Genomic DNA, 27,447 nt, shown 5'->3' on the forward strand with positions numbered 1-27,447 from the left:
CACTTATCTAGGTTAATGGTCATAATGAACCATCTGTTGCGATGGAACTCTTTAAAATCTATTGCATCTATTGAATGTAAGGAAATGTACCTGTAAAACAACTTTGAACATGTGCCTGAGCTCCATTAGAGAACATGAACGCCCAGAATAGAGGTACTGATTTTAAAAATATAAAAAAATATCTGTGAAGATGTAGTGGTTTCACATTCGCTAAATTCTGGTCTTAGTACTCACTCTTTTTCTGTGGGAGAGAGACTAGGAGAAAAACAAAGCAGGCTCAAGCTTAAAAATTAACAAATAGTTCTATTAACACATGCTAAAAGAATGGAAAAAGAAAGTTGGGAAAAAAACCTAAAACAAAACAGAATGAAACTCCAAAAACACTCTTCCCTCCCCTTACAAACTGTTAACTTTCCTACAAAACAACATAAAGAGACAAAACTTGTAATTTTCAGTCAGTTTCACCATTTGACAATAGTCTTTCATCAATTCTTTAGGGGAAGAGTCTCTCTTAGAGTCATGGATCCCACTGACAACTTAGAACAGTTCTCTTGTGGTTTTTTTTAACTGTCACAAAAACAACCGCCCGGAGAAACCTGCCTTTGTGACCCCTCCTATTAGCAGGTTCCCAAGCTGCTTATGGGTCTTAGACTTTTGCATACTGGGGTGTCACCTTTTAAAGATGAATAACTCCAAAGCAAAGGATTCTTCATCTCAAGGTACAGAGATATCTTCTCACTTCTTCACTGGCACAGAGAGCTTCTCATCTCTATCTCTGTTCAAGCATCTTATAGGATTAATATTACTTAGTCCATCACAAACACCTTTGCTCAAATCCACACACAAATCTAAATAATCATCTTCCCAAATGCATATCTTTCACATGATTTAAAGGAATAATCTAAATATAGAGTTCATTTCCATGGCTCAAATAAGAATGGAACAACCAACCCTTCAACCCCCTGTCCCAATAGTCTTTTCACTTTCGCTCCACTGACTTCATGCTGTTTCTTCTTTATGTTCATTCTGTCCCTTTCTTTTCTTTCTCAGAGAAGGTTCAAGCTCTGGAAGCTTCATGTTGCTAGGAAAGAGTTAAATCTGCCCAGAGTCTTTGTCTCTCCCTCTGCAGCTCCTGGTGTTAGAAGTTCAAGGCCGCGCTGGTGAGGGAGGAAGAACTCACAGAAACATCAGAGATCAGAGCACTCAGGCAGTCCAGAATTACAAAAAAAACAGGCAGGATCTAAAATGCCTTTTCGGCCCATCCCTTGGTGTAAATCAGGGTGGCCTCAGCTTAAATGGTGCCCATAGGTCTTATCAGGGGCTCAGCAGGGATCTCTCCCTCCTCCAGGGAAGTTTGGAGAAAGTAGTTGTTGTAAAGCAGCAACCTCTCCTTCCCCTCCCCACCCGGGAGCCGATGGAATCCGTCCAGGCCTCAGGGCAGCTCCCCCCACAAAAAGGGGGGAGCAGCAGGCCCAGCTCGATGTTATGTGTCTCTCTCTGGCTAATGGAAAGAAGGAAAAGGCCCACCTACAGGAAATCAAGGGCATTTATATGGTACTTCGCGAAGTCGTAGCCAACAATTTTCAGTGGGCAGAACACAGGCCAATATTCCAACTAAACCTCTGATAGATCCCTGTCCTTTCTAAAGCAGTTCCCAGATCCTGACCCAGAGAATCATTCTACACTCCTCTATAACAAAAAAACCAAACTGTACTAACCCATGACAGAAGATTTTTGCTTCTTGCAACTATCTATTTCCTTCCAAGCTCCTCAGTTAAAAAAAAAAAAAAAAAATCATTTTATTGTTTAACAAACTTATTTTCATTTTAATGTGTTTTTCATATGGGGACATTCTCACGAGCTACAGCCATGGAAAATTTAGGTACATCAACAGGTTGCTGAATGGTGCAGTTTTCGGTGGGCTGAGCCACTGTTTATCTTTTCTTAAGGCTAACAATGAGTTTTTGCCTTGCTAACACTCAATGTTTTAATATGTTCCAGGAATTTGCTGTGAGTCACAGTCTGAAAAATACCAAAGTCCTATTGATCTTGCTTTAAGCAATTTACTCCAAAAAGTAGAAGCTACACAATTTTGAGAAGGCAGAGCAACTTGCCAGTAACTTCTGTGGACAGAGTGGCCTGTTACTGAGGCCAGATCCCTTCCAATAACTGACCAATTTTATTTAAAGCTAACTTCAGATACCTCTGCCCTATGCTGAAATCTACAGGGCATGTATGTATGCAGGAGCATAAGTGTCCAAGTCTAGAATTTACAGCCTAGTGAAGCCTCCAAAATTTTGTCTCATTTCCCTGGTCATTGAGTAAGTGCCTACACCTTCACAGTGCATCAATTTCTACTGTTGCAGCTTGCAAAGTCCCTAAATTCACATATCTCCAGACCCAAACATAGCTATTTCAGTGACAAATAAAAGTATCAATGATACATACCTGCCCCCCTTGTCTCCAGTGACAAAGATGAAGGTAGGAATGAGGTTTGACATAAGCCTGGGTGAGGTGAAGAGTCCAGCCAGCCACATTCAGTTGCATAAATCTGGAGACTGTAGAGACAGTGGTCTCCCAGGGCCTACACCTGAAAAACCCAAGGAAGGACAGTGTTTCCCGTGAGCCAGGACCAAGATCCAGACGAGCATGGTTCCAGCGGCACCAAGTGCGGTTTGTTGCTCAGCCCTGATATCTGATGGTGTCGCTCTTCAGGACCAAGGTCTGCTGAGGTCTAAGCAGCTGAAGAAGAAAGAAACAGAACAGTCAAGTCAAATTTCTGTGACATTCTGCAGTAGAAGTGCTATGTCCCAGTCATATTACAGGCAATGTAAAGAAACTGCATTCAAGTTATAATCTGAAAAATGAAGAATGCCCAGAATTAAACAAATAAATCAATACTAAGCTTTGTGTCAGGAGTATGTGTTTGAGAGCTGTGATTTACAAGTCATCAGCCAGCTCCCTGGCCCAACCATTTTATTCTGGAAGACTCAACTCCAAATACAGTAATAAGGACTTCTACTTCTACTATTTCCAGTTAAATGAAATCTTTAAAAAGAAGGAATGATAAAATAAGAATCTAAAATTATATTTAGCATTCTGAATGAAATTAGGGCATTCAGTTGATTTCTGAAGTTCCCACATGAGTGATCTACAGTGATATCTTCAGTACAACAGTAACATATGTCGAAAAAGTAATTTTAAACAAATGAATTTTATCACATTATCTGTTTTTTTCCCTATTACAGCCAACATTCCAAGTACTTCTGTGCAATTATCTAAATGAAGGTATATCAAAAAATACTTTGTTCCAAGATGTATTTCTATTTTTCATTACAAGATCACCAGAGTAACAGCATTGTTTACTCTCTTTTCTACAGAAGGGTTTTATCAATGCTTGAAGACACAAAGAAGATAGTGTAAGAAGCATACGTGAATCCAATCTTTTAAACTACAGTTTTACTACAAGAATAAAATATACAGAAGAATTAGAAGGGACCTCCAGATGACACCTAATATATCCTCCTGCCTGCAGGAAGCAGTTTTTCAAGTACTCTGATCTTACAGATCTCCAATTGAGATGGAAACTCCAAAGGCTTGCCAAGCAATCTATTCCCTATCCTCACCATTAAAGTTTTCTGTAATTTTAAAAATAAATCTTTCCTGCTGTAATTTAGCCTATTACTTCTTGTACTATCAAACAGAGGCAAAGGAAATAGATTGTTCTTTTCCTCCTTGGAGCCATCTCTTGTATTCATTCTATCTTTTCTGACAGGCTAAATGAACATAATTTTTTTTTTTTTTTTCTTTCTTTCAGGTGACAATTTCTAGACTGTCTTTTTTGTCACTCTCCTTTGGACCATTTCCAGTTGACTGTCTTCTTTCCTCAAGTTTGGTGTCTAAAACTGGACATGGTGTTATAATTCAGTATGAAATTAAGATTTGTTAGTCCCAGATTTCATCTGATTACTTAAATAATGAAGCTAATCGTCTCTCAGGAGAAGGATACCAAAGCCCTCATTCTAGTAATTGTCCTGCTGGAAACCAAAGTCGAAAGTTAGATTAATTAAAGCACAGTTCAGTGAAAATCAATCTAAGAAGCTTGTTTTCTTTTTGGATTTGTGTCTTAAGCCTGACTGACCAAACATCTAAGAACACACGAACTCTGATTCAAGTTTGTTTGCATCACACTTTCTATGAGCTTTCTGGTGTCCACTTAGAGTGAAACTCCTATGAAATCTTTCCCTCAGTGCTGTTTATCTGCCTGTAAGTGTGTATTTCCAGATTCATGAGAACACAAACAGGGAAGCTGACCAGGTATGAGGCTCTGGGATGACAGCTGGAGTAGATGGGGGAAGAAGGAGCAGGAGGTGACAGTGACTGGACCAAAAACAGCTGGTGCAGGTTTTAATAGATGTTTCAGGATTAGGCTGTGATTTTACAATTAGTTCTGTTCACTCTGACAAAACAGCCCCTACCATAAGCCCACGTCACCAGTTATTCTGAACAACAGCATGATTTCCTAAGCCCTGCTTCTCAAAGAGACTACACGGTTTCTTTGCAACAGTTGTGAGCTATATAAACAATGCCTTATTAGAGCCTATCTTGGATAGATTTTAGATACCCTGTTTTATTAAAGCACTTTAAAGTTTTAAATGAGATATGCATGTGAGAACATCTATTTCTTTTCTTTTCTTTTTTCTTTTCTCTTCTCTTTTCTTTTCTTTTCTTTCGTTTTCTTTTCCTTTTCTTTTCCTTTTCTTTTCCTTTTCTTTTCTTTTTTCTTTTCTTTTTTCTTTTCTTTTTTCTTTTTCTTTTTTTCCCTTCCCTTCCCTTCCCTTCCCTTCCCTTCCCTTCCCTTCCTCCTTCCCTTCCTTCCCTTCCCTTCCCTTCCCTTCCCTTCCCTTCCCTTCCCTTCCCTTCCCTTCCCTTCCCTTCCCTTCCCTTCCCTCCCTTCCCTTCCCTCCCTTCCCTTCCCTTCCCTTCCCTTCCCTCCTTCCCTTCCCTTCCCTTCCCTTCCCTTCCCTTCCCTTCCCTTCCCTTCCCTTCCCTTCCCTTCCCTTCCCTTCCCTTCCCTTCCCTTCCCTGGAGGATGACGCCAAAATACCCTATAAATATGACTGCCTATATTCTGAGAATGTGAAACCTGTAGGTGAGATAGAATTGAAAGTAAGTTTTGATGTTTGAGATGTATTAGATACTGGATGTCTGGGAAAACAGTTATGTGACCAGCTGAAGGTCACCTGCAGCCAGACCCAGGTCAAATGGAATGTTCTGTCTCACCCCCAATGTATGGTTCATCCCACACCTGTACCCCTCCCCTGAAGTATCAGGTATCTGTAACCCCATTGGCACAAGTCCTGTTCCAGCCCACCTCCAGACCCCTTATCAGGGGGCTGCGAAGGTGGCTCGGCCTCTTTGCTCTTTCTCTCTTTGCTTTTTGCTCTTTGCTTTTGCTCTTTGCTCTTCTCTCTTTGCTTTTTGCTCTCCTCCACTCCCAACCTCTCCCTTCCCCCACCTTCCTAGGCCTTGCCACGAGCTGCAGCCTGGCGGCTCAGACCAAGGCCTCACATCCCTTACAATAAACGTCACCTTCTAAAACCCAACTTCAGAGATCTCTTGTCTACATTTATCTACACCGTCCTGGAGTCTACAGCAGCAGCAGCAAAGCAATTTCTACACTTTCCTTCTTTCCTTTCCCTTTCCCTTTCCCTTTCCCTTTCCCTTTCCCTTCCCCTTCCCTTCCCTTCCTTCCTCTGTCCTACCTCATTTAATTGCTCTACTTTTCTCCTAAGAGAAAGATATCTGTGCTTTTGAGAGCAGAATTCCAACATTCAACATGCTGTCATTTATTTTGTTCTTACAGTAGTTTTAGCAATAAATTCTGTTGTATATAGGTGGAGCCACTCAAGGATTACAGAAGATATTCATCATGTGAGACAAAGAATCAGCCTATTTGCTGCTTCCTGGAGGACTGAGGAATGAATACTTGTATCATCAATGATGATATCTATTCCACTGTTAAGAGTTATAATAGTGACTCTAGGATTTTGGTCATAAATAAGTAAGAGGGTAGTGGTATTTTTATTTAAATTAATTGGATAAACTTCTGTAGCAGACAACATTTTATATAATCACTGTTTTAAAATATGTTTGATATTTACATTGAACAGGTTACATTGAATACTGGGGATTTCAGGAACAAGGGCATGAAACTTGAACAGTACATCAGCCTTAAGAAGCTGCTTCAACCTATTGAGGAAATTTCACATTTGCTTATAGTTACTCCAATAACTTTGATATTAAGGAGTACACACACTGTTAATTTTAAGAACCTGTCTTGCTGCTATGAACCACCTCTTCCTAGTGATTATAGAGGAACTTTGGAGGTTATTCCCAACATCAACTATACAACATTAGATACTTAACATGGTCTCCCTTTTTTCCTTTGCCAGAGTTAAGACACTTAAAATACAGTACATAATTTGATCAGTGAAGGCTGGGAGCCAGATGACCAAATGGGAGGGATGTAAAATCTCATGAAAATATTTTCTACAGAGCAAGCAGTGACTGACCTGACAAATAAATCAGAGCAAGACTAGAAACAAACTTCTAAAATTTTGAATGAAGAAGGCTGAAGAATGGAGTAAGAAGAAGGAGATAAATCTGATAGTGAGAGAGACAATCAGCTTGACTTGGCTATGTAAGAACAGAGGTAAAAAGTAGGATATCACTGGAGGAACTGGAAGTGATTGGCAAAATGACTGGAGTCTTGAGGTCCTAGGTCAATGTTTTACTAAATAAAAAGATGTTAAACAGGAGCCCAGATGAACAACCTTATAAACCAAATTAGGAGAATCAGAACAACACACAGGGACAGGGATAGGTATTAGAGCAGGCTGGCTGAAGTTGGGGAGACAGTGGTAGACAAACACATAGCGGTGGGAAAAGGCAGAAAGGTGTCTGAGCCTCAAGATTTATTCGTTGTTAAAAAATGCGTATTTCATTGCCACTGAAGCTGGCCACATGAGAAGAGTATACTACTTAGGATCTATTCCATCACATCCAGCTAGCAGAAGTGTGGTGTCTCCACATACAGCATAGCAAAACAGAGCTTGCTCATTTTGAAAATCTTCTCCTTTTAATAGGTCTTGACTGGACATATAATCAAAGTTTCTAGAGGAAGATAAAGCTGCTGGGTTACTTACTTTGGTCTTGCATCTACACAAATATCACAGACTCTCAGTAATGACAGCAATATTCATGTTTGAGCTCTTATTTGAAGATGGATACAGGATTGGTAGTTACACTATTTAAAATTTCCACACCACTTCTATCTGAATTTGACTTTACTTTTGAAACACTGGCAGTTTGCATGCCTTTTTTTTTTTCCTATGCATGCAACAGTTCTGTTCTACCCATAAAATTATTGGGTGTAAGCAAGCTTATGTCTTCATGAAATTAATTCCATAAAGATATTTACACAACAACAATGAAGAAGCAAGTTCACATTTCCTACCTTTTTTTTTCTTCTTTCTTTCAAATCTCTTCAGGGAATGGGGCAAATTTCTAAAGTAGACAAGATTGTGGACAAAGAACCCATAAAGTTTTGCTTAAACCACAGTAACAAATTGTTTTAACATTGTTTAATCTTTAAATACATTGAATGCATATAATGTAACTAAATAAAATGTGGGATGAATTTGCAGAACTTTCAATATTTGGGTTTTGCTGGATGTGACCATGTAAACAGGATATAATGTTTACTTACTATAAAGCCCAAGTCAAGGACATTGTAAAGCAATGTTTTTCAAATAGAAATTAGTTAAAGACCAGGGAAAAGGCAAGTAGCACACCAGCTTCTTACAGGTGCAAGACCAGCCTACTGAATTCATGCAGTGAAAAAAATATTCCTTCAAGTGTACAACCTGTTTTAACCTGTGAATTCAGAACAAGACAGAGATACGAGACATTTTTGTTACTTCGCAACAGTTCTTGGAAGGTTCAAAAAGTACTGGAGAGCTTCATCATCTCCAGTGAGGCACTTATTGGTACTTACTTACATTTCTGTGGACCTAACTTTTGCCACAAGGCAAGGAATCTTAGCCTTATTATCTTGACAACCCTTGAAATATGCTAGCTCTTATGCTTAAATGAGATTCCCATCACAGGAAGCTCCCACCTTGCCTCACCTGCAGGCCAAAGCACAACCTCTCCATCAAGAGCTTGGAAAAAAAACAGCTGAAGACAAGAGCACTTGACACAAGCCAGGATATGCTCCTCAGCATGGCCCAATGGCACAGCAAGTAGGGAACTCCCCTGGAATGCAGTCATTCCCCACTAGCTTGCTCGCGCACCTTCCTGATCAGAGGTTTTTGTGAAATCCACTCCCACTTCTCCTCCCACACTGCTAAGGAGGCTTCTGAACCTTGAGCTGGGCTGTGACTTCCTCCAGGCAAAGGGCATCCAGAATTACACGGTGTGATGCAGAGCAGAGGAACAAATAACCTGTCTTCAGCATTTCAGCCATAGAGTAAGTGGGGGTGGAAGCATTCCTATCATGACCTGCCTGTTGACACAACTCCAGAGGAAAGAGTATCTCATCCCAATTTGTGCTGCTTGAAATATGGTTAAAAAGAAAAACCAGACAACCAAACTGGGTATCAATTCCTTATGCCTCTGCTAATTTATTCTCTAATCTTCATCTGCAAAATAAAGCCTTCAAGGGCCACTCCATCTGTGCCAGAACATGGTGTTAGTGGTTGCTATAAGGACCTACAACTGCTTGCCACTGCTTTGGGCCATCTGCTCTTGTCATTTTCACCTACCTGCCAAATGTGGCAATTGGGCATTAGACAAACAACCCAACTGAGATGAGGGACAGAGACAGAAAATGGCACAATGTTTGGAGAAAACAACATGGCTTAGAAGTTCAGGGTCATTTTCCCCTTTCCTGTACATGTTGATTCATCAGACTTGTATTTCTTCTCTCTCCTTTATCTAACACGTTTGCAGCTTCAACCCAATCTTTTCAAGTTTTTCTCTATTCCTGAGAAGGGGCATAGTGGTAGGAGGTCCAGAACAAGAAGATGAGGTTGTTCCTCCATTCACATGCCAGTAAACAAATTCACAGACAGAACTTTGTATGCATTATATAATGACATGCAGTCAGAATTTGGACGCAATATGGATTTAGTACAACATTTGGAAAAATGTTTAGAATCTGTTAGCCAACTTAATCTACAAGTTCGGGAGCAATTTGAAAAGCAAGCTTGCTAAAGAGTAGATATGGTTCTCATTAGAGCTATTTTTCAGTAAGAACACTGAATGCACTTATTGCATTTAAATGCTGAATGCACCACTGACTCATGTATTGACCATGACCAGTTCATACATAGTAGAGTCCCCATACACAGTTAGCATTATCAAGTTGGTAACTTATACCTAACTCAGCAAGGCTGAGAGTTGTCCCAATTGCAAATGCAATGCAAACTGCACTGCAAACTTCTTTTTAAGTGCTTCAATTCACTCTCAAACAAGTGAGGAGAAATATCAAGGGAATGTGAGGGTGGGAACCATCTCATCTACCTTGATATACCTACATCAATGAAGTTTAGAGAGTGATTCATCTGACTAAAAGTAGATGCCTGGTTTAAGATGAGTTCACTCACTTTATGGATAATATTGACTGTTTTGACTAGATCCCCATTGACCATGACTTCAGGGCTATCAGCTGCCTCTACACACCCTAAAACAAGAGAGAAATTCAATGAGTTTGACTGAAGGCTAGGGACATTCCAGGACATGATCAAGTAAACTAGTAGCTAATATAGACTGTCTTCCAGTTGTCATTTTAGAGGAAATAGCAATGATTCTACAGAGACATCACCACAGCATAAATTACACCAAGCTAATATAGACAGTCATTAAATAGGCATTAATTAAAAATTAGGGGGGGAAAAAGAGGTAGAAAAGAATGATTTATTTTTAAAATCTTCCATAAATATAAAGCTGTATTTCTTACAATGTTGTTTTATACTGTGCACATGCATACCAACCATATATATACCATTCATGAATATTCACTCAGAATCAGTGAAGTATTTTTATGTAATCAAAGTCCTGGCACATTAGGAAGATCATATGTTTGATGGTTTTCAGATTATATCATAGGTTTTAAACTATTCCTTATAAAAAGATTCCAATCTTGAAGTTTCAACACTATTCAAATAGAAATTATTTTCTTAACTATGGGGGAAAAGACTTGTAAGTGACAACTTTTTTTTTATAGAACCATACACTTCTGACCAGCATGTGAGTGATGCTTTTAGTATATGGACTGATTATGGCATAATTTTTGGATCACAGAACCTCTTCTAAAACAAAACTGAAGAGCCACGTAACTTTTCTTACGGAGCATGATATAATTTAATCCAAGCATTGAAATTTGACATTTTTCCTTCTCCGTAATTCTGATAAAATATAAGCCAGCATACTAATTTGTTAACATACTACTGGGGAAAGAAAGAAGGTCTATATTCTAACTGTTTTATCCTAGAGAGGCATCATCAGACTAATAATTAAATGCTGTATTTAAGACAAAATACAAGAAACGTTTTCAAGTTACCATAAATTAAAAATAAGAAGGATTTTTTTCTTAAATATAAGGATTACAATTAACCACTTGCTTGTATTTGCCCAGTTACTTATACCTGTGGAAGCTGCTACAAAACTGTGAACGATTACACTAGAAGGAAAAATCATATATTCCATTAAAGTAGGTATCATGTTTATTAATTTTTAGAGACACAAAAAGTTTTCTTGTAAAATGGATAGAATTTGATCAGCCATGAAGAGATAATGACTTTTTTTTTGCCCAAGCACTATGTGTAGAATGTGCATACTTTTAAATAAAATACTAATGTATATTAGCTTTTCATTATACAATTATTCTTATAATGCATACCTACATTTACAGCTCTGCACAACACAGAGTGCAGCAACATCACCTTTTCATATAGTTTTGTTAATGCTGAAGTTAAGCGGATTGTCTAAAAATGGAAATTAGCACCAGTTAGAAGACAACTATCATCTAACTCCAAAAAGGTGCTAAATGCAAACATGTACACTAGCTATAGGTATGCATTAACTATTAGCAGATAGGAAACTCACAAAGGAAAACAACAATTTAAAGTCCTTAAAACAATAGGGCCACTCCAAAACATCTGCCACTTCCTACAACCTCCAACCTCATCTTAGGACAACAGAAAAGAAAATGTTCCTCAAAGCAACCCTGACCAATCATCCTCTTATGTCTTTCATGTCTTCAGGAGAGAAGCTTGCACTCTTTGAAAAAAGATCCATTCTTTTTTGACTATTAAGAACTAGATTCAGAAAGATATTCAAATTTTAGGATTATTAATTGAAACTTGCAGTTCTCAAATGAAAACTCAGCTGCCATCTTAAGAGTGTTGAAATGTGTAGGTGCCTCATCTTTGCCACTAGGGCTCTCTGATAATAAGGCAGCTCTGCAGTGGTAAATTATTGCCATTTGCTGGTCTTTGATCGTCTTCTCTGATGGACAGACTGAAAGTGATCCCTGAAGTCTGCTAGTTCAACTTCTCATTCAAAGCATCTCCAACTAAAGCATTTTGCTCAGTCAGGTTTTGAATTTCTTCAAGGACTGAGATTCCACAATACTTACTGAAAGTCTATTCCAGCATTTGATTATATTAACAGTGAAAATGTTTTTCCTTATGGGCAGAATTCCCTGTATTGCAACTTGTGTCCATTAGCTCTTCCCATCACCATGCATCTCCAAGATGACTTTGGATCTCTTTCCTATATTCACCCCATTCACAGCCCAATCGGCTCATACACATGCACTTCAGCCTGTGCAATCTTAGTGACAGTACTGCATTCAAAACCATGTGTCAGTCTATTGTGCTGGGTAGCAAAAACAGTACTCCAGAAGCAGCCTCACAAACACCAGAGACAGGGAGCAATTACTTCCCTAGACCTGTTGGTTACAGCTTGCTAATGCAGGTAAGATGAGGCTGACCTTGTTCGCCCCAGCCACCAACTCGTGCTCATTGTGTCCACTAGTACCACAGGTCCCCTTCTACAAAGATGATCTTCAGTCAGTTCATCTCCAGCATGTGCAAGACTTCTCATCTTCTTTGCTGAGCTTGGTGAGACTCCTGGAAATCCATTCCTCCAGCGTGTCTTGGTCCCTCTGAGCCAACAGCACTGCCCTCTGGCATATCAATTCCTTCCCTGAAGGCTGGTATCATCCATGAATCTGCTGATAGTGCAAGCTCTCCTATTAGATCAGATCATTACCACTGAAGATACCAAACTGCACTTACCCCAGAATCTGTCCCTGAGGACTGCCACTAGCAACCAGCTGTGGGATGAACTCTGCACTGCCAATCACAACCTGTCTGGCCTCAAATTTCAACCAGTTTTCCATCCACTGTATAATCTGCTTATCCTGTCCACATCTTAGTATTTTGACTGGTAGGATACTATCAAAGATCTTGGGAAAAGCTCTGCTAAAGTCAAAGTAAACAACATTCACTACTCTTCCCTCATCCATAGAATCAGTCCACCTCACAGTGATCCATCAGTCAGGTTCATCAGGGGCAATTTGCCTATAATAAATCCATGCTGCCTGTTTTTAACCACCTTCTTGCAGTTCATAAGCTTATAAATGGTTTTCAAGAGGAAAAATCTTCCAGGGGACTGAGGTTAGAGTTCTTAGCTTGCAGTTCTTCCCCGGATCCTCTTTCTCAGCCTTCTTGAAGATGGGTATGACATTTGCCTCTTTTGTCCATCATGGACCTCTCCAGTCACCCCAGCGAAGTTGGTGGGCAGCACAGCATTGTATCTGCAGTCTAGACTGTTCTGTTCATCCATACTGGCCTTGCACCACCTTTGCTTACCTTTCTTGACTTGGAAGGGACCAGTTCTGTGTTTTCAAAAGGTTGTTCTTGAAGGTCAACCAGCTGTGCCAGGGCAACTGATTGCCTCTCATGTGATCCTGTCCAGCAGATTCCCAACCAAGCTGAAATTTGCCCTTTGGAAGCCAAGACTGGCAATTTTATTATTTTTCTTTTTTATCTCAGGATTTTAAACTATACAAACTCAGAGCTGCAGCCAATGCTGCCTTCAACTTCTACACCATCAGATTGTTCATGAGTAATAAATCCAGCCAGGGCATCTCCTCTAGTTACCTCACCAATCCCGTACGTCAGGAAATTGTCATTGAATTTTCTGCACTTAATCCATGCTTCAAGTACTGGTATGTTTGGAACCTGGTGTTCCATAGAACAAGGAGTTGCACTTTCACTGTTTTGACAGCAGAGATCTCACTTCACCTTCAAAAACTGAATATCCTTATCACCTGCCACAGGGAATCCTGGGGATAATGCTCCTTTAGCACAGCTGTAGTGCTGATGAATACTGTGGCTCTGATGCAAAAGGCATTTATCCCAAGGATAAATCTGGTAAGGTTAGAAACGTGGTGCCAAGACCTCTTGTGACAGGTGCTACCTTCATCACCTCTGCTGAGGCTAGGAGAGGACAAGAAGACTAAGGAAACATTCTCCGGTTGTTGGCGCTACCTGGCAGAGCAGCCCTACTCATGTTGAGCCCTATCCACTCACCAGTGTCCAAGGAACACACAGCACACCAAGACACATCAGTGCCAAGGCTGGCATGTTTGCAGTCACCTCATGTAGGGCTTTTACCAGATGCAACAGTACAGGATATGACTTCCGGTTGCCATATTTCACTTGCCAATGAGCTTCCTTTATAATTTCATGTGCCCAGGAAGTCTTGACATAGTAAGGGTCAGAGCTGCTTCCTTGAGGGAAGACTCTTTAGGAGAGTGGCCCCATATTGACTTACAAATTAAGAGTTTTGTCAGTTCACAGCTCCTGCTATTTAATGTAGCCATCGAATTCTGAATTTAATGATGTCTTCATAACTTGCCAAGTCTGTAATTCTGCTGTTTAAGCTCCTGAACTCTTCTTGTTCTAAAGTAATGACAAACATTTATCAGAAATACATTACCTTCTGAGCAGTTAAGATTCCTGGTTTGCACAAGAGATGACAGGACCTAGGCTTTTTAAGCCATGTTGAGTGAAAAGTTGCCTTTGGAGAAAAATTGTAGAGGCACATGTGTATCTTGAATATTTAAGAAACAGAAAACAACCCCCTCCCTGTCTGATACTCACTCTCCTCAGCATTGTTCCCAAGAGAAACTTGTGTGGGGCACTCCTTGAATCATATCCTACACAAAATGGAGAAAAGTCTCTGAGTTTGAGTAACGGGAAGTTGTTGGTCCTGAAGGTAACACTTCCTGCCAGGAAGCATTTACATTCATAAGCCAAGCTCAGTTACTTCCATGCACAACTTTATACATAAAAATCCTGTAATGTTATTGAAGATGTCACAAATATGCAGCTATGTTTTTAGATTATGGGAAAGTTCTCTAGAAATAGGAAAATACTTTGTGCAAAAACTGAGTTTGATATCAGTTGAAGGGTCATGTTTAGTATCTCCATTTTTAAAAATCAGCTGTTTCCGATTTTTTTTTTCTACCATTTAAAACAAATAAAACTTTGAATAGCTATTTGGAAAATAGATAAAAAGTATCTGAAGAATTTTTATTGAAATGAAAAACTTTAATGAATGTTAACTGTATGTGAAACACCAAGGGCTACAGTTAAAGAAAAACTGTGATGCTGCCCTCTCAATTCAGTCTTGGCAGTTCTGAAGCACCTGGGTCCTTTTATTTTACATGAAATGCAGAACTAGGGCCTGGTTTAGAAGGAAACTGCTGTAAAGCAAGAGAGAAATTCTATCATAACAGCCAGTGCTTTATATAGTGTTTCTCAGTTGAATGTGAAGCACAACAGCTGGGCTAGAAAAGTATGGACTTTTACCTAAAATATGACATTTCTCCTTTTAAAAAGAGGTAAAAATAAGTGATCCTGTTTCTTCATTTCCATTCCTGACTTCTCATATCCTCTGTTTTACTCACAAAAAAAAAATGCAGATTCTTCTTTATAATGTCTTACTGTAAAAAAAAAAAAAAAAATTCACAGAATAAATTGAACTAACTTAAATTTGACTCCTCTGAGTTTGTCTCAATGTCTGAACTGCACATTTCTTCTTCATTCACATGCAGAGGCATTTGACTTGTCCTTCTGGAGCCTTCCAAGGCTTTCAAGAATTTAGAGGTCATACCTGTACTGGGACTCTTACACAGGATTAGCCATTGTGCTATCCTGCAGAAACCAAGCCATTAGCTGTTGAAGACAGAGGAGGTGTGAGGATGATGATGCTGCCCTACTCTGGGCTCCAGACAAACCCTTTTGCATCACTGGAATGGTAAAATTTCCACTGTGAGCTGTTAGAAGACCTACCTCTCCCCATTTTTCTAAAGCATGGCATAGATTTGATATAATTGCATGGGGAAGAGGAGGAGCTGTAATTGAAAATTGTGGCTGTGTCCTTCCACTCCTGGCAGGCGCTGACCACTGGCTGGCTCAGATCTACACAGCGGCCAAAGGGTTTCAGTCGGGGTTGTAAGCAGGCGAGCAACCTCTTCCTGTGGGTCTTGGCTCCCCACCGGCAGCTGGCCTTGATCGCGTCGTGACTGCGGCGGCAGACAAAAGGTTGACTCTCTACCAGGCAGGTTTAATGATGGTTTATTAAAGTCAGAGTGGCGGGAGCTCCGCCACTCTTCAAACTGCCCAGAGAGAGCCCCTTTGAACTTCCCTCCCCGAACTTATAAACGGGGGAGGATTAAGGGGTGGCAACAGCAGGTCAGCAAATCAGGGAATTTGGGGGGATAACAGGGGGTGTCCACTTTTAAACATCAGACCACTCACAAGAGGGGAAAAGGTGATTTCCCAGGCACCAGCCTATCACTCGACGTCCCTCCTGTGACTTTCCCGAGTCCAGGGAGGGGTCCCGAAGTGACAGACAGGACACCCCAGAGCAGGGGGGAGAGCGGATTGACAAGGACAGGTGGGGGGGTGGGATGATTGACATAAACCAACTTGCTATACAGCAAACTCATAGGGGAGGAACCGTTACAGAAAATGGGGGCACAGTGGAATGAACCATAACATAGAACTTCTTATAAAACTTAGAAAATTACTTAACAACTTGATAAAACAACTCTTGCACTGCCACAGAAAATCAATAGTTGAAAGTCTGTACTTCTTTTTCAGTTGCTTAACTTTACTGTTTGCAACACAAAATTATAATCTGGGATTAACCGCAGCTTCATTCTTCCCTCCACACTTACAGGGTGTCATGAATCTCCGGATTCTGCAGCACCAGTGGCAAAGTGCTGCTGAGAGGAGGTTGAGGAAGTGGAAGATGGAAAGAAGTCACAAATGGATGCAAATTACCAAGAGTTAAAACCAATGGGTCTATGGGAGGGCAGCAGTAGACATGGCAGTGTTTTGGTACTTCAGCATTCAGGTAATGTTGACTGAAAACATTAATCTTACCAAAATCAAGTCTGTGATATATGTCCCCTGTCTCTCTTATTTATATGAAAATGTGTAGGAAGTATACCACTCCTACAACATCCCTTATTTGCAAGGCTTTAGATGTGGAATTTATTTCATATATGCATTTATTTTAAAACTTGCCCACATAAAAATAAAGGGAGGAAAAAAGTATATAGGGAAAGAAAATCTAAATATGGATGTGCCATGGTCCAAAAGGTCCTATATTAGATTCTTCATAAGTGGAGGAGAGAAACTTATTTCCAAATCTTAGCCTTGAAAATATCCAGCAGGCTATTTTATGCTTTATGCTCAACTTCCCTCCATCTCTAAGGCTGCAGACTCCAAATTTTAGGTCTTTGAATGCAGTGCAGTTTGGGGGCAAACAGACTTTAAGCTGGTAACAGAAGGAAAATATAACATGGTTGTTATCAGCCAAAAAGACTTTTCTAACTAATCTTTGTATCATCTCTGTCCATCCCACACAGACATGCTGCATATAAAATGGACGTTAGTTTTCTATTTCTGTTTCCTTAAAAACATGACAAGATGAGTTATTCCCCACCTCCCCTGAAAAAGAAATGAGAACACAGTTAACAATTCAGCCAGGTGCACTCCTTTCAAAATGCCTGTGACAACTGGGCTAAGCAAACTAGAGGAAATATTTACCGAAAGAGTGAACCTATTATCATCATATGGTGAGCAACAAGGAAGTGCTAGCAGCACCTAATTGCCTTGACTTCAGATTTCTTCTACTCCCTCACCAGTGATAACAAGGGGGACAACGTCCTGTCATGTTGTTGTTACCTGAACCTGAATAGGGTGGATCCTGGGGCCTTTGAAGGAGGACTAGTGGCAGAAGGAATCCTGTCTTTCTCTGATTCTTATTTCTACATTCTCTTGCACTGATAATGCCCTTCACACAGTGGCACCAAGTGCATTTAAAATACAATTTTTTGTCCTGTAAATTTTCAGCTAAATTAATCTTTATCTGTGTTGTAGTACAGGTGTGTGAAATGCTAATGCCAAGAGGAAGGAATGAAGAAGACAATGAAGATGTACCGTGTGCTTCTTTCTGGAGGCAGCGCCTAATTTAAGCTAATAAATTGTGGAACAACTTGTTGTTACCTAACTACTAGGAGTGGTTCCAGAATTTGCCATCAGTTTTAAGTATTTAGTGCATAACTGTAGAAAGCCACTCTGCTGAAAGGCAAAGCTATCACTAACATTCAGAAGCTAGCTACTCAGACTATAAATGCTACAAATTCATGAGTTACTAGTTTGTCAAGTCAACTACTGCATTAGGCTAGTGACACCATTATCTAAATTATTCACCTGCAGGTTTTCAGCATCATGGATTTACCCAAAATCACAGTTGTTCTTTTAAGGAGACAGCACCATGAGACACCTGTGTTGGTCAAGAGCAGATGTGGATACTGTACACACATATTTATACATCTCAGAGGTGATCCCATGAAAAAACTGTCTCCTTAGTTACATTGCATTCCATATTTTGAGGAGATGTGAGCTCTTATATCAAAACTTGTCCAATAAAAGAGCTAGGAGCTGTCTGTTAAGATTTTTTAAGGGACTCTTAAAGAACATGGAATATTTGTCTCCAAATAATTTTATGTATACAGTCTTAAGTTAATACATAATCTGGTACACAATTCAAGAGTTACTTCCTGTAGCAGCTAGCTTGTGGTAATGACATGTCATTTCTGTAGATTGTGTAAACTGCTGGCTCTGTTTTCATACTTCAATAAAATCTGTTTGCAAAGCTTGTACTTCTCCTTTCATTACAATTAGGCAGAAGTTCAAACAACAAAAGTTTGTTGTTCACGTCTGTAAGTTAAATAACAACTGCAAAGTATAAAATGTTTTTAAACCAATATAACAATGTGCAAAATACTGCTAAGTTCTACTGAAATTAGTGTACTTTCAGAAGTGACTGATATGCAAAGGAGTAACACAAGTACTGTCTGCTTGCAATTCTCCCATCCCCTCTCCACGCACCCTTATTTCTTGTCTAAGTGGTTCCTCACGGAGTATATGAGAGAGTTTAATATGGCTAAATTCTGGGATCAAACACTACAAATGTATATACATTCAAACTGTGCTTTGTATCTTACATTCAGACAAAAAAAAAAGTTAACCATCTATTTCTCTCTTCCAACTTCACAAACACACTGAAAATTCATTTTTTAGAGATCAAGATATATATTTAATACTTTAAAGTAGTAAACCCTAACTAGAAGTTAAGTGGCAACACTGCCACAGAATATGAACTCAACTGGTGAGTTTCTCTGCAAGTATTTTACTTACCATCTTTGAGTAGTGAATTGGCAGGAGTTTTGTCCAATTAATTTTGACATGCATGAAAGATAATAAAGTGAACTGTTTAATCAGTACTTAAATCCTGACTCCTTTTAAACATCCAAAAGACATTACACAAAATACTAGTACTCAAGTTTTAAGAGATGATCCAACATTTTCTGAGAAATGCCGCTCAACTCCTAGATTCCAGTTCCAACAGATATACATACATACATAGATACATATATATATATATACACACACACACACACATATATATGCCTTTTAGGTAGTTGAGTTTAGGTCTTGAAGGTAATGCTGGGAGCTGTGACTTAAGGAGCTCCCGTTCTCTGGCTGATAGGTGAGAGTACCAGCACAAAGAACAGTGCACAAGTGAGGCTGGTACAGTGCTGCATTTGATAGTTTGCAGTCCAAACGTGCCACCCGAGATAGCTGGCCTGCAGTGGCCTCTCCTCCTGACACACCCAGGCTCCTGCACATGCCTATTTACTACTTCCTTTCTAAATGTTAAGCTTCCCATAACTTTATTTGCATTTACGAAGCTGCGGGTGTTACTATTTACAGCTATTCATATTTAAGATCAGCAGTAACAACACAATTAGCTCATCAGTGGCTTTGCTTTAGCTAATTTTAAAATTTGTTCCTAACATCCAGTGCACAGTACTCTGGTGTGGCAACGGAAAAAACTCCATCAGACAGGACAGCCACTTTCAAAACACCTAGAAAGCTGCAGTGTTTCAATGTGCACAACAGCTTTATAAAAGGCTGGTGACTGCACAGTGTATGTTTTGTGGTGGAGTTCTGTCATGTACTAAGGCAGGAGGAAATGTGCTGAGCTACCTAAAAGGCCATATAAAATCACACCTGGCAATTTTTCCTTCAAAAATTTACTAAAATCACATCCTCTCACTTCCCATGAAAAGATGGTGAAGAATATTGAAGCTGCTTCAACAATTTGTCTGAGAAGTGCCTGTTTCTCTCCAACCAGCACTGAACAAGTTGCAGGCATGTAAAAGTCAGCTTCACTGACCTCTAGACTTAGGAACCACAACTGGCCATTGAAACTAGCAAGAACAAACAAAAAGCAAGTCTTTATATCTGCCTCTTCCCTGGAACTAGAAGAGCACCAAAAAGCAGATCTTTGGTGACCCTTCATTACAACAGATGTTCAGTGTATCATCCAAATACACAGTGCTGTATTTAATGAAAAGTTTTTTTACAGAACAGTATTACTGAATTCAAGCCATGAACCTCTTTATTCTACAGTAATTGTCCTTGTGAAGATCATGTAATGGAACTGGAAACTCTTCCCTCTCCCCAACTATGGATTTGGGGTGGGTTTTTTTTTTTTTCTTTGTTTGCTCTGTTTGTTTGGGGGTTTTTTGAGGGTTTTTTTTTTGTGTTTTCCCTCCCCTCAAGAAAGAGGCATGTGACTATGGAGTAGCCCTTGGTGTTCTAATCAGAAGACAGCCCAAACATTTTGTGACAATGAGATGTGGAAGGGGTAAGGAGAAATAAAGCAAACAGCTATGTAAAGCTCTCCTATTATTCTCAACGTAACTGAAGCCAGTAGTACCAAAGTGAGAACAAAAAAACCCCTTCAACATTATAAGTGCTAGCCATTCATCAGTCAGTCCTTTCTTAAAACTTAAACTTTTAAAACTAAACTAAACTTTAACTAAAACTTAAAACTTAAATTTTATTTATTAAATAAATAAAAATTAAAAAGGCAGACAGTACTATGAGGCTAAGCCTTTGCTAGTGATGAGCCACCAGAACCTCTTGACCAGAGATCAGCAAACTTAGTAACCTTTTGCGGAATTCTCCCAAGCCCTTCAGCTAGTTAACAAAACTGTTCCATTCTTTAAATAATCGTCCTTTCAGAGTTCCTCCTACCTGAGGCAGGAGCAGACATTCAGGCTGTGTTCCGTGCTCCCTCTTCTGGCACCCGTGCCCCGCCAAAAGCCAGCAACAGCCTCGGGAGGAGGGAGGGACAGGGAATGTTGGGAGGCTACCGCAAATGCATCCTGTTGGGTACACACCACTTCTATTTCTGTCTTTATCAGGGATTTACAGAGTAGCAAGTTTCTTGTATCGAACTGGCGGTCTCTAACGAAGTGCTTCTCATTTTCTGAGTTCCAAATGCAAGCTGCTGGAAAATAAATGCAGAAATATCAAGGAGAATCTACCGTATGCAGCCTTCTCAGCAGTGCAAACGCTCTGAGGAACAGAGTATCCCAATAATGCTGCACCAGGAAAGCCCTAATAACGCAGACAGGACCACAGCATGTATCCACAAGTTCAAGAAAAAGCCTATTGCTGAATTTAACACAGCTCTAAAATTATGGCTAGCACTTGTACTGCTGAACAACCTGTACCCTCAAATAACCTGTACATCAAATTCAGTGAAACTGTGCTTTGATTAAATGAAAACCAATCCAGTTTAGCAGCCATTCTTTTATTGAATCCCTCTATGTCTTAGCTTCCTCAGCAATATAGTGATGATAATACTACTAGTTCAGAATTTTGGGAATTCATGGGCATTCAGATACTCTCCTGATGATTACTCTAGAAAAGCCTGCAAGAAAAAAAAAAAATCTGTATTCAGATAAACACTTAATATCATGCAGATACAGACAGAGAAATAACTTTTTCTCCTTTTTTACTTCAGTGAGAAGTTTCTATCTAAACTGAAGGACCATGCATTTAAAAAGTGATCACATTATTAAGGATTATCATGATACACATGCATGACGTCATAGAAAACTTAAAACCACTGAGCACTGAATTCTTCAACCTAATTTTCATATATGTTAAGGTTGGCATGTAATTATACATAATTTTATGTTCAGATGCAAACAGAAACTATTAGACTTGTATTTAATGTCAAGAACTCTCTGGCAGATAAAAAAAATTAGTAAATTAAATGTCTGAGTGTTTTCTTCTATAAATAAATAGATCCTGAGATTAACTTGGCTGCAGGTAATTACCGAATTTATATATATATATATGTATGTATGTATGTATGTATGTATGTTTAGCATATTCTGGCAAAAGGAGATGATTCCTTTGAACAAAAATTAAATTACATGGGGAAATTCACACCATCAAATACATACTATAATTTCTGTATATTATTGCAAACATGACATGGACACCTGGCTTAAGGATACACAACTCCATTTTCATAACTTCTATGCACAATTAATTCCAATGGAAGACCATGGAGGCTCTGTAATAGCTTGGCAACCTCTCAAATGAAAAACTGTGACATTATTTAATTTTCCTAAAGCAAAGTGAAGAATGAGACCAGACTTACTAAAATAAACGTAACAGATAAAAAACAATATTCTCAGTGTTTCATTCACAGATAGGCTTACTTCACTTTTATTGTCTTATAAATCTAGCCAGACTTTTAGAATTAAAGAAAAAAATAATCTGTTTTGACTTTGTAAAGTATCACTACAGTAACACCATGAAGGAAGAAAAAAGACAGGAAGAACTTTCATTCTAAGAGACCACACTGTAAATTCAGGCCACTCCTGTCTATGCTGGGGAACTTACTACAAGCAGTCTGTGGTGCAGCATGTGACTCAAACTACTGGGAAGTCTGTGTTCAACAACATGGAATAAAATACTTAGAAGAATAAAGAAGTCTAATTTCTTGATTTGCAGTAAACTGTGAATAGTACATAATAATCCTGAATCAGCAAAAGATAGAAACAAACTTCAGGGTAAATGCACCTAAGGAGATCTGTATCTAAAGCCACCTGTTACACTGCTTGAAAGCACACAAGGGAGGAAGTTGTCCCACTCAAAATTACTAATTTTCCTCACTCCCTTGCTCAAGTCCCATGTGAACTGCCCATTTTCTTTCATCTCCCTTTTTGTTCTTCAGCAGGACTGTAGGAATTTTTCCAACTTCTTGACTGTTTTCTATTACATGCAAGGGAGTTTCAGGGAGGGAAGAGACCTTTCCCCAGCGTGCTGTTTCCCCATTCTGCACACAACCTAGATAAGGACAAGGCTAAGCAGACTGGTTTGCGTAACACGTTTGAACACGGTTACACCCCAAATACCCAGACTGCACTTTTGCCTCTTGGTAAAGGGTTAGGGGACTATGCTCACTCTTCTTTGAACACTATTAAGTGCATCTCAGCTCAGAATCAGACACTGACCCTGCTTTGTGCATCAACTGCTCTTAAACATAAAGACCCTGAGAGCCTCAGAACCCCCAAATCATGAACTGATAGAAGATCCAGGAGCATACATATGCACGCTATTTCTGCATTTCCTAAGTGATTTTCATTGCTTACAAAGAGAGTTTGCAGCAAGATTCTGGGTAAGCCAGATCTCACACTAAGATTCAAAATTCAGAAGTAGCAGGAGCTCAGCCTAATAAACATTTTTATAGTATCTGGAGTTTAACAGTCATAGATACCCCCAAGAGCTTTAAATGCTATTCTGTTTCTGCAAGCAACAGGAACTGATATTACATTTGATAACCCTATACAGCAAACGATTTCAAAAACTATTCCTCATTAGCTTTTTTTTTTCAGTTGTATTAGACACAACTGTAGTTAAAAAATTAAGTCCTATGTTTTAAGTGTGATTTTCAAATCAGCTATCACATCAGCATTTGACCAAAGCACTAAGTTTGAGGGGATTTGTTTTCCAGTTAATCTGAAAATAAAAATACTTCCTTTTATCTGGGCAACACAACATTCAATACAATGCACTTATCTATCAGCAGTCTGTAAGGCAAATCCAGATTAAACATATCACCAACGGATACACTGAGAATCATAATTAAACAACAACAAATTTCTTCCTTTTAAAGTACATCTGTGGGTATTCATGTATTTTCACTACTTTAAGTTCTTGATTTACTTGGGCAATTTTAATAGAGGACTTCATTTTTATGTTATTTGGCCAGTATTTCTTTTATTTACTATTTAAGTTTTCAGAAATGTTCTTCTAGCACGTATTATACTGAAATGCATAAATTGTCACATGTATTGTCTGTCCACATATTCACAGTTGCACAAATTACTTCCCTTTTCATTTATGCCCATATAAAAGTTAGGTAAGGACACTGCTTACTCAGAGAAATTTCAACATAATTTTAGCTCCTGTTGACTGTCATTTGAATTGGTAAAAATATAAAAATGAGACACTGCTACGTGACAAGGAAACATTGCTGGCAAATCTGCACAACTCTTCTACTAGTAGGATTTCACCACTTTTACTTGTAACAAACGTCATGAAGTTATTAGGTTTGGTTTTGCTTTAAGTTAACAGGACCTTCCCCATCCAAGTATGACACCATAATTCTTAATCTACAAAAACCCTTTGCCAAATTCAATCTTATCATTCCTGTATTTCTCAGCATGGTTCCTTTTTAACATTCAGAAGAACTCTCTCAGTTTTGCATCTCAATCAAACTTTCACACATTCAACCAGAAACATGAATCACACTGGTGCTATTTCAGGGAACAGCATACAGCCATAGTGGCAGGTGGAAGTGTGCCATCCACCAGATCACACTGACACAGAGGTCATCATAAAGTAATGGGTAAGATTAAAGGTAAAGTTTATTTACTAAGACCAAATACTTTTCTTTTTTTTCCCCAAGAAAAAACCTGCACCCATTTGCTGTCAGGAAATTCATGACTTCTGTGCTACAGACCAATGCTTGCTAGAACATCAACATTTTTTGCCATTGAGGCTCTAATCTGCATTACAGTTATGATAACTTAGAGCAGCAATTTTTTTTTTTTTGCCTGCAAGAAAATGATATGAATTTGACAATCGTTCCAAACTTACTGCTGAAGTATTGCCAACCCAGAGTGTTCAGAACACCTAAGTCAGGACCCACAGAAGAATTAGGATTTCAAAAGTACGGCAGTTTTGAAATCAAGCGGGAATGTATTTACGTATTTATTTTTACTTCTCCTTCAGTTGCATTTAGGGTTTTCCTGCTTCGTGTTTCATACTTCATTGCACAACTGAAAAACCATCAACTTCGAAGTGCTTGTAACTTAAAAGTTTAGATGACCATAAAATTCACAAATTCCAGGAGGCAGACTTTTGTGAAGAACAGCAAGTATTAAAAAAAAATAATGATTACAGATAACATTTTTTAAACTGTTTAATCAATTTACTTGGGTATTTTCAAGTGTTTATGTAGCCAAATTTTCCCTCTTTTATTTCCTGAGTAGTAATACTATGAAGTTGAAATGAGGAAGGTATATATTCTGTTGGAAGATTCAGGAGGGTAAGTGTCATAAATTATTTAAATAAACAGCTTAAGAAGGTAAGTCTTTTCAATGTAAAAGTGTTTTTTATTTTTTTGCTTTTTAAGATTTTTTAACCCAAGCCTCCTGAGCTAGTTAAGTTCCAGTAACTCTACTGAAAATAGTGAACAAGTGTGCAGAAGTAGCCTGTAATGCCGGACCTCCACTTTCCCACCTTTGCTATGCTGCTTAGCATTTAATTTAATGTATAAGACCTTTCACTTGTGATTTAATGATGTACCATTGAAGACTAGTCCCTCATGGTCTATACTAAGTAGCAGAATCTTTAAAATAAACTAGCACACTAAAATGTAATAAAGAATTTGAAAGTATTATTCAGTAAGAAGGGGTAGGACTTCCTGAGTAAACACCTTTTGTTGAAGTGTACATTTGCCACAGCAAATTAAGCAAAGTCTTTAGCCCAGCATATGCAGTTATTCCAACACTTAAACATTTTTATTAAATATGGTTGAGCTATATGTTAATAAAATTTGCCAATTTTGCCTTTCCGACCCTCTCCCTCTACCAGAAGTTCATCCTGTAATTCTTGTGCTTATTTTTACATTGCACCTCTACTATAGGCTGTCTGCAGTCTTAAGAAAGAATTTACTGGATTCTCTACTCCATCTAATAGGCTGCATTTTCAAAAACCCTGTATATAGCACATGCACATACACACAAATAAAATTAACTTCTGTTTCTAAGAATTTACAGTTTACTGTTTAATACAAGTAGCATATAAGCTAGTGCTACTAGTTACACTCATCAGAACATAATGTTACCACAATTCAAGAGCAGCACAAGCAAAAATGGAAACAAGTGAGAATATTTCACCCACCAGAAAGCTAATGCAGAGTTAGGGACACACTGACAAGAGCAACTGTGGCCTGCACTCTGTAAAGCAGCAATACTGCAGATAGGCAATAAGCACAAAATTTATTACTAACGAGTCAAAAAATAATAGTAATAAAATAAATTTTAAACAGGATACAGCTGCTAGAACAGAACATTCATTTAACGTAGCTTTACTTAAAAAAACCCCAACCAACAGAAAGGCCAAAAAACCCCATGCAAGCAGCACTGAATAATGACAATTCAGGTACTGGACCTATTCTGTCTGTCTGCAAGAATTCCGTAACATTTATACACTGAAATTCACTGTATACGGTAACACTTACAAACAGTACAGGTTTTATTTTACAAATAAACTCAAACTGCACTGACAAATACTATACAGAAATCAATAAAAGGACTCTTTTTTTCCAAATAGCAAGATTTTTTCCTTTTCCCTACTTTTGATCCTTGACTCTTTAGTATGCAGCAAAATATTTCATAATTCCTTAACATATAGGTAATTTTGGTACATTTAAAATTTATAACTTCCACCAAAAATAGGTAATTTCCTTTATTTAATACCATTAAAAAGCATGCATATTAAGACAAATAGATCAGGGAAAAAAAAAAATCTTATTGCACAAGCCCCTTCTCTAACTCTAAAAACGGAGGAGCCCCGTTTACAAACGGTGGTGTCATACTAGTATCAGCTTCACAACCTTATCATAAGGGATCTCCACCTGTTTCAGCTATAAGCCGAATAACCAAGCTGTAAGAACTAAGACATCGTTAATGTAAAATAGTAATTATTACCAAGCTAGCATCGCAAGATCAGAGTCCAATACAGACATTTTGTACCTTGGTGCTGGATAATGTTACTTGAAGCATCAGCCTAATAGCCGGTTTATTCATAAGGCACGCACTAAAATGAAACAAACAGTAATTAAGTGCTGAGAGTGACCTAGTTAGCTACACAAGGAGCTCGATCGTCCTGTCATTCATTACAGGTTCGCCGGAATCCGACAGGAACGGTCCCGTCCGCCCGAGCAGTGCGGGAGCGGGGCGCATCGCCCCCCGTGCGGGCAGCCCCGGGCTCCGGCCCGGCGTCGCCAGCCGCTCCTGCAACCCCCGAGTCTCCGCAGCCCCCGGGTCTCCGGGAGCTACGCCACGGCGAGGGCAGCGCCAAGGCCGCCTGCCTCGGCCTTCGCCTTCCCCTCCCCCGCGCCGCAGCTCCGGCAGCTCCGCGCTGGGATAACGCAGCCTCTGACTCGCTCACTGCTCGCGTCCCCCTTCACCTCCCTCTCCTCCCTCCCCCAACGCGCGCGCTCGAGAGTCTCTACTCGGCGGCGGGAGGGCGGTGAAAATCCTCCGCTCTCCTCCCTCCGCGCTCCGTAACGCGAACGAGCCGCCGCCTTCTGTTCCTCAGCCTCGGCCAAGTCGGCGTTTGT

The 27,447-nt window shown here is 39.3% G+C and overlaps 1 long non-coding RNA gene across 1 annotated transcript; it reads right to left on the reverse strand.

Moving 5' to 3' along the window:
* Positions 1–346: 346 nt before the first annotated feature.
* On the reverse strand, positions 347–27,070 carry LOC131378542 (uncharacterized). The gene is made up of 4 exons (XR_009207799.1): positions 26,858–27,070; positions 20,766–21,021; positions 2,449–2,742; positions 347–1,157 (listed from the first exon to the last, which is right to left on the reverse strand). It is a non-coding gene; the product is annotated as an uncharacterized LOC131378542 (long non-coding RNA).
* Positions 27,071–27,447: the final 377 nt, after the last annotated feature.

This window comes from Hirundo rustica, chromosome 4, assembly GCF_015227805.2.
Source record: "Hirundo rustica isolate bHirRus1 chromosome 4, bHirRus1.pri.v3, whole genome shotgun sequence".
NCBI lineage: Eukaryota > Metazoa > Chordata > Aves > Passeriformes > Hirundinidae > Hirundo > Hirundo rustica.